Below are 6511 nucleotides of genomic sequence, written 5' to 3'. Positions count from 1 at the left end.
CACCACCACCCTGAGGCTCGACATGAGTCAACTTTAATTGTGTCAAATATACATTGTTTGGATCCTCATGCACATTAAGCAACATTCTTAATTTTTTTCTGCCTATAAACCATTATTTTTCTTCGTCTTCGTTCTCCTGCTCCTCTTCACTTACTATCTTTACATTCCCTATCCAAGCCAACCGCAACCATCAATGGCCCATCCGGCTCAAAATCCCTACACCCAGACTACGAACTTTGAGGGACTTTTTGCCAATATTTTCTCCTTTCAAGTCTGCAAACAATAATATTAAAGTAAAGTAATTAGTGTAAAGTGGTTTATGCCCACTCATGGCCAGTACAACCACGAACTCTGCCGTCTCGCCTACATGATGTGCGTCCACTCCCACAATTTTCCCCCTTACTCTGGCGAGGCCTCCATTACTTCCGAATATTTTGTTTGGATTATTTGCCATCAAGGATAAATTAGCATATGTGATAAAAGTTCCTATGATTTGACACTACAGAGGTAGAGCAACATGAAAAATAAAAGATCATGCTTCTAATCTTTGGACTTTTGTAGTTTAAAAAAATGGCGATAATCTTACAACATTTTTCAGACTCCCGTCCTAATTGAAAATGATTGATGCATTAAGAAACACCTATGGAATCCAAAAAAAAACTAACAGCAAGCGACAGTGACATGGATGGCTACCTTATTGCTTTGGAAGTGGATGGCATGAGCCGTCCCCTATATGCACGAAACAGTCCCAGCCATGCACAGCTAGCCGAGAAACATTGGGTCAAAACAAGGGTGTTGGTACCTTTAGCAACGACACCATCACGTTGACAAATGCTCAACCCAATTGCTCGTCGCCATCCTCGGCCACCACCTGGACACACTCCTCTAGACCCAGGCGTTTCGAACGACATCCTCCCCGCTTCCCCTGGGCGATGGCCGACTACCGTAACTTCTCTGGAGCGAATCCTCCCAAAGCGCTGCCGACAACATCGTCCCTGTGGCGCTGCTCCTTCCTTTTCGTGCCTTTTGCTTCATTGACCTCCTTCCTATGAAGTTTTAGTAACAAGGTACATTTCAGTAATCAGTAAAAAAATTCAGATATTAGTACAAGAAAAATGAGCCACTTGACAAAGTTTTAGTAGAAATCAGATTTTCGTACAACAAGATATTTTAGTACATACTAAAAAGAATAGTACAAGGGCAATCATCCGAACAATATCATCAGAAGTATGAAACCGAACCTTTAGTCGCAGCAGGTGACTACCCTTGTCATCTCAAGATTCAAGCCTCTCCTCTTATCTTGTTCTCCGAGCATGCACTAAAAACTGCAAAAAATACAGAACATGTACATGTGTGAACTGAAATAGTGGAACTCAAACAAACCTTCACCAATAGATCTTTTTTGAACTATATGGTCGATTATGTACATGGTCCTCATAATGAAAACTAAAATATTGGGTTAGCCTTTCCCATATCTTTTTTGAAGAAAATCATAAGCATCAGCACCTACTATGTGGAAGACAAATCTCCCAGCTTGTTTATGATTCAGAATTCAACTGCATTCAGGCCAATACGAATAGCATCTCAAGGATCTAGGTAAATACCTGGAACAAAACTCAATGAAGAACCATAACATCAGTCAAAACTAAACATGGAAATTTTGAACTCACTGACTTTATGTCAGTCCAGTAGAATGCTCGTGCGTTGCTACGGACTACAATGCATATAAATAAATCAAAAAAATAATTAAATTCTAAAGTGGAAGCTCATTTCTCCCTCCTACGTTCGAGTGTGAACGTACATCAAACGAACATCTAACAGGATCCCCAAAATTCAACCGTCTCGAGAATAGGGTATCTTCAAATCCATGCATATCCATATGTGAGGAAGAAATATGGTTATCCAGACTATCTGCCATGTTATCTCTAACAAGTGCGGGCCGAACAAATTAAAAAAAACCACACCCACGACGCACCCTTCTCTTTCCCTGCCGAACCCTCACCTCCCCGCTCGTTTCCCGCCATAACGGGACATTTTTCACTGGAGCCCTCTCCATTGAAACCAGATAACGCCCATCTCACCTTCGTCATGTCGCACTCTCTTCTTCACATTGTATTTCCCCACGGACCGCCGAGGAGTCCCCCGCCAACCGCCCCGCTCTCTGTTCTGTTCCCCTCCCCATGTGTTTCTGTCGATAGGGGGGAGTTGTGCGCCACCCATGACACCCTCCGAGCCAAGAAGGTAGATCTGATGTCTCCTTAGCCATTTTCAGATTGTAACATATAGTTCCCCTCCCCATGTGTTTGTGTGGAACCAACGTCGGGAGTCAGCCGAGCGCCACCCTGGCGCTGGTTTTGGCAATGTTCCATGTGCCCAGAGATTCCGCGTGATCCACCGATGCAGTGAAGGCAGGAGCCTCCGCCATCATCGTCGACCGCCTAGGCTTAACCCGTCAGCATCCTCCAGCGACGAAGGAGGTAACGGAGAGAGGACACAATGACCCTGGAGGTCGGGGGGATTGGATCCACCCGAGTCACCGGCCACGGTGGCAACATGGGGCCGACCTACTTTTTTTTGTAGAAGCATATATTGAGAAAAAAAGCCCAAACAATGAAAAGGAGAATAACAATGATAATTTTCTGAGAGACCCCACTTCTTGGTGTAAGATTTTCATCTAAGAAAAATAAATACACAACAAGAAGATGGAAGCTACCTCAAGTTATGAAAGCCCCCATATTCTTGTTAGTACTGTATATATGTCATTAGGGCCTCTCGTACTGCCTTCAAGATTAAAAAAATAGATCTATACAAGAAAAGCAGATCCTTCAAAATTGCAATATCAACAAATATTACACCTATGCATTACTAAGGTCTAAGGAGTATTAAAATATGAGATTTACAGGAAACAAATTGGAAAACTATTGAGATATTTCAAAAGAGAAAACATATATACAAGGGAATGTATTGCTTCAATTCTCACATTTTCAGGCCTGTCACCTCCATTGTAATTATATGTGTCTTTATCCCTCTAGGACTACAGGAGAAAAATGCATATGCACACGGTAGTGGGTACCATGTTAACAAAAGAAAGTTCTTTCGATTAACAATACCAGTACCATGAATGTTGTTCCACTTCTCTACAGCGCAATGGTTGCCTGGCACTGAAAAGTCTATCTCATTCTTACCTGCTGAATGGTTTCCTTTAGCTGTCGCTGTTCTTTACGGATATACCGTTGCTGGCCTAACTGTCTCTCGTGAAATCACGTTAGAGCATGTGTGACTGGACTATATATTCCCTCCATCCGAAAAAGCTTGGGACAAGCTTTTTTGGATGGAGGGAGTATGTTGGACTGGAATATATGTGTCTCGGTTGGACTGGACCTATCCGGCTGTTAGATACTTGTGGTGTGAGGAATGAAAGGAACAGTGTATACAGATGAGTAAATATGGTACTATATAAATGCAAAGGTATCACTACTATTGTCTGTTGGTCTAGTGAGAAACGACGTAGCTCTTTTGCCACCAAATTATCCTGGAACATGCAAATACAGTACAAAAAGATGTTGGATTTGCCCGCTGAATAACAAATTCAGTTAGAATTTCTTGTCGGCAGCAATCAAGATTTCTTATTGCCATTACGAAAGGACGAAGCAGAGTAGAGATAGCAGCAACTGGCCACCAAATTTTTAGACTACGATTGTTTGAGAGCACGTGGCAAAATCTTGAAGTTATTTTGGAGCTATCAAATACTGCAATCCATATGATCATATATTACATCACATAAGAATAAGATGTTACTGTAAATGATATACTTACTGAATTTAATTTATCAGGTAATCGTTCAGTCACTACAACATTATTTAGTTCTGCAAACATCTTGATTAATAGATTACGGGATACCTTTAGAAGACTTGATGTAACCAACGTGTGACTGATCCATCCTGTCAAGTTTGTTGGGAATTCCAATAGCATGTACTGCAGGTAATCATCCGAAATAAATTCTGGAATATAAAGAGGGACAACAAAGAGTTATAGGTTGAAGTGGTATATAGTTTCAAACGATTACCTGATAAACACAGTGTCAGTCTCCAACTCTGCAATAATGACCTCTTATGCAGGAACACTACAAGAAACTGAGGGAAATACATATACAAAATCAAGATGTACATTTGACAGTACTTGGTAAGAATGGTAAGATACAGATAATTAAAGTACATAACTTGCAAAACAATTTGTTTGCTGCATTACGATTAGAAAACACATCAATCACTGCATTTCTAAGATTGTAAACCTGAACCTCCACAGTTAGTACTCCATGACAAAGAGCAAAAGCAATGCATAGATGCATAACCAAACCACACGGGGATGCCAACATTCACCTAGAAAACCTGCTGGAAGTACAAAATCCTTGACAGCCCGGGGAATCGAAGAATTCGCCTTTTCATCTTTGACAGTGTTCATCAAAGATTCATCATGATTCTCCCAATGAACATGCATGCAGCTTAGAGTTGCCATCCAACAAATACCTGATAGTCACATCAATCAGACAATGAGAAACTCTCGCAAATACAGACTTGATAACTCTTTGCAAATTCAGTCAGGCATATCAGCAAACAAATGGACGGCTGCTATTGGATTTCAGAACAGAAGATACCAATCTGTTGCGGCCACATTCCCAAGCAGATGTGGCGTCCATGGCTGCTGAGTCATGCGACCTTTGGCAAGTATGCAACCAATTTCAGAAGAGAAGATACCAATCTGTTGTGGCCATGTTCCCAAGCTGATGTGGCGTCCATGGCTACTGTGTCATATGATCTTTGGCAAGTATGCAACCAATTAGAACTGAATGTTTCAGAGATGGTATGAATTAATTAGACTTATAACTAAATTGTTGAGATTAAACATACATTACTTCGGCCTTCAGTCCTAGCAGCTGAAACACATGAAGAAGGCAATTGATTTGCAAAAAATAAAGGGGGTGATGGAGAGAACATGTAACTCACTCAAGAATTACACAACCAACACGACTCTATTACAGAGCATTATAAAAATTATTAACTTTAAAGTATGATCCGTGAGATAAAAATAAGATAGTATTTTTTTATTCAATCGCCATATTTTGAACTGATACTTCGAAACAAACCTGTTGTGACATTTTGCTAGCAATCAGGTCACTGAAGGTGGGGCGGTGTCGGACAAAAAATAAGCAGTTTGGATTATCCACATACCTCTGTTGGTTTACCATATCACATGATGCAGCCGATGTGCATAAAATCAATAGCCATGGGGAAGATTTGTGTTCGTTGCTCTTCTCCTTCATCATTCATATTGCTAGCATGGAGAAAAAGCATTGTTGCCCATCTCTTATTTGAAAAGATCGCAAAATCCAAAAAAAGGATGAAATGTAGAGACTGCGAGAGCAATAGGAATACCACCGATGGATCCCCTCAGTGGTCGTATGTTGATTGAATATTTGCCGCTGATGATCTGTACTTGAGGCAGGCCTCGAGGCGTTGGCATCCACCACTCCTTTGTCTCGGTGCCCAGCGGCAACGGCGCCAAGGGGGGCGGCTCGTTGGCGCCGCCACCGTCTCCTCACCGGCAAGATCGGCCTCCAGTCTCTCGAATCCGTGACGTAAAAGGCTTCTGGCGCCGATGCGGGAGGCGAGGGGCAGAGGTGCGGCTGCAGGTGGAGGGAGACATGCGGTGATCGGGATCGGGGGAGGAGGGAGACATGCAGCGGCCGGGATCGCGGGTGGAGGGAGACATGCAGCGGCCGGGACACCATGTCGGCCGCCGTCACCATTGCCATGACTCGTCCCACCGTGATGCAATGGATCGCGGGGCAGCGCCGGGAGTGAGGGAGAAGGTGGGGGCGGGTGGCGCCGGGATCGGGGGAGGAGATGGGGGCGGGCGGCGCCGGGAGCCGGGGAGGAGATCGGAGGCTGGCGGCGAAGGGATCTGGAGGCCTCGCTTGAGGGCACCCTAAGAGGGAGAGAGAGGTGGCATCACGAGGGGTGGATCGAGAGAGGAGCGGAGGCGTACGGTTTTTTTTTCTCGTTTTGCAGCGGGTGCTGCGATGCGAGGTGAAACGAAAAACAACCGACGAAAAAAAACGTGGAAGGTGGGACGAAAATTGACCGGCGGAGACTACCAACTGCTTCATTAGGAGTAGAGAAAATGTTTTCTAATTAAAGTGATTGAGTGATTTAAGGTAAGGTTAATTAATTTAGATTTAATTTTTAGTGATTGTTAGTAAAGTATGATGCGTCTTTAAATTTTTTTATTTGTTTTCTTAAAATCCATTATTTGTTTCCTAAAGAAATTTGCAATAATGGAAGGTATCGGTTGATTTGGATAAGTTAGTAAATTTAGATCCGTGATTGCGTGCATGTTTGAAAAGTGCTGATTTGCAAGGAAAGAGCTGAGGGTAAATAAACCGGTGAATAAGAAACCAGCATCGAAAAAAATCTACGACGGTTAACCTACAAAAAAAAACCGGACGAAAGTG

General features: G+C 42.9%; 2 long non-coding RNA genes across 7 annotated transcripts; both read right to left on the bottom strand.

The window, feature by feature from the left end:
* Window positions 1-216: 216 nt before the first annotated feature.
* On the bottom strand, window positions 217-4121 carry LOC119365198. 5 transcript variants are annotated; one of them, XR_005175378.1, is made up of 8 exons: window positions 4067-4121; window positions 3901-3975; window positions 2981-3034; window positions 2714-2803; window positions 1511-1604; window positions 1242-1325; window positions 803-1046; window positions 217-273 (listed from the first exon to the last, which is right to left on the bottom strand). It is a non-coding gene; the product is annotated as an uncharacterized LOC119365198 (long non-coding RNA). The 5 variants fall into 5 exon arrangements; XR_005175376.1 differs by having other exon boundaries at window positions 218-273; window positions 694-1046; XR_005175375.1 differs by lacking the exon at window positions 217-273 and having other exon boundaries at window positions 517-1046; window positions 1507-1604.
* A 43-nt stretch (window positions 4122-4164) lies between these two features.
* LOC119368129 lies at window positions 4165-5882 on the bottom strand. 2 transcript variants are annotated; one of them, XR_005176541.1, is made up of 4 exons: window positions 5433-5882; window positions 4908-5331; window positions 4655-4815; window positions 4165-4526 (listed from the first exon to the last, which is right to left on the bottom strand). It is a non-coding gene; the product is annotated as an uncharacterized LOC119368129 (long non-coding RNA). The 2 variants fall into 2 exon arrangements; XR_005176540.1 differs by having other exon boundaries at window positions 4655-5331.
* Window positions 5883-6511: the final 629 nt, after the last annotated feature.

This window comes from Triticum dicoccoides, chromosome 2B (genome assembly GCF_002162155.2).
Source record: "Triticum dicoccoides isolate Atlit2015 ecotype Zavitan chromosome 2B, WEW_v2.0, whole genome shotgun sequence".
Classification (NCBI taxonomy): domain Eukaryota; kingdom Viridiplantae; phylum Streptophyta; class Magnoliopsida; order Poales; family Poaceae; genus Triticum; species Triticum dicoccoides.
The sequence above is the reverse complement of the archived record's forward strand: the minus strand, read 5'-3'. Positions and strand labels throughout refer to the sequence as shown.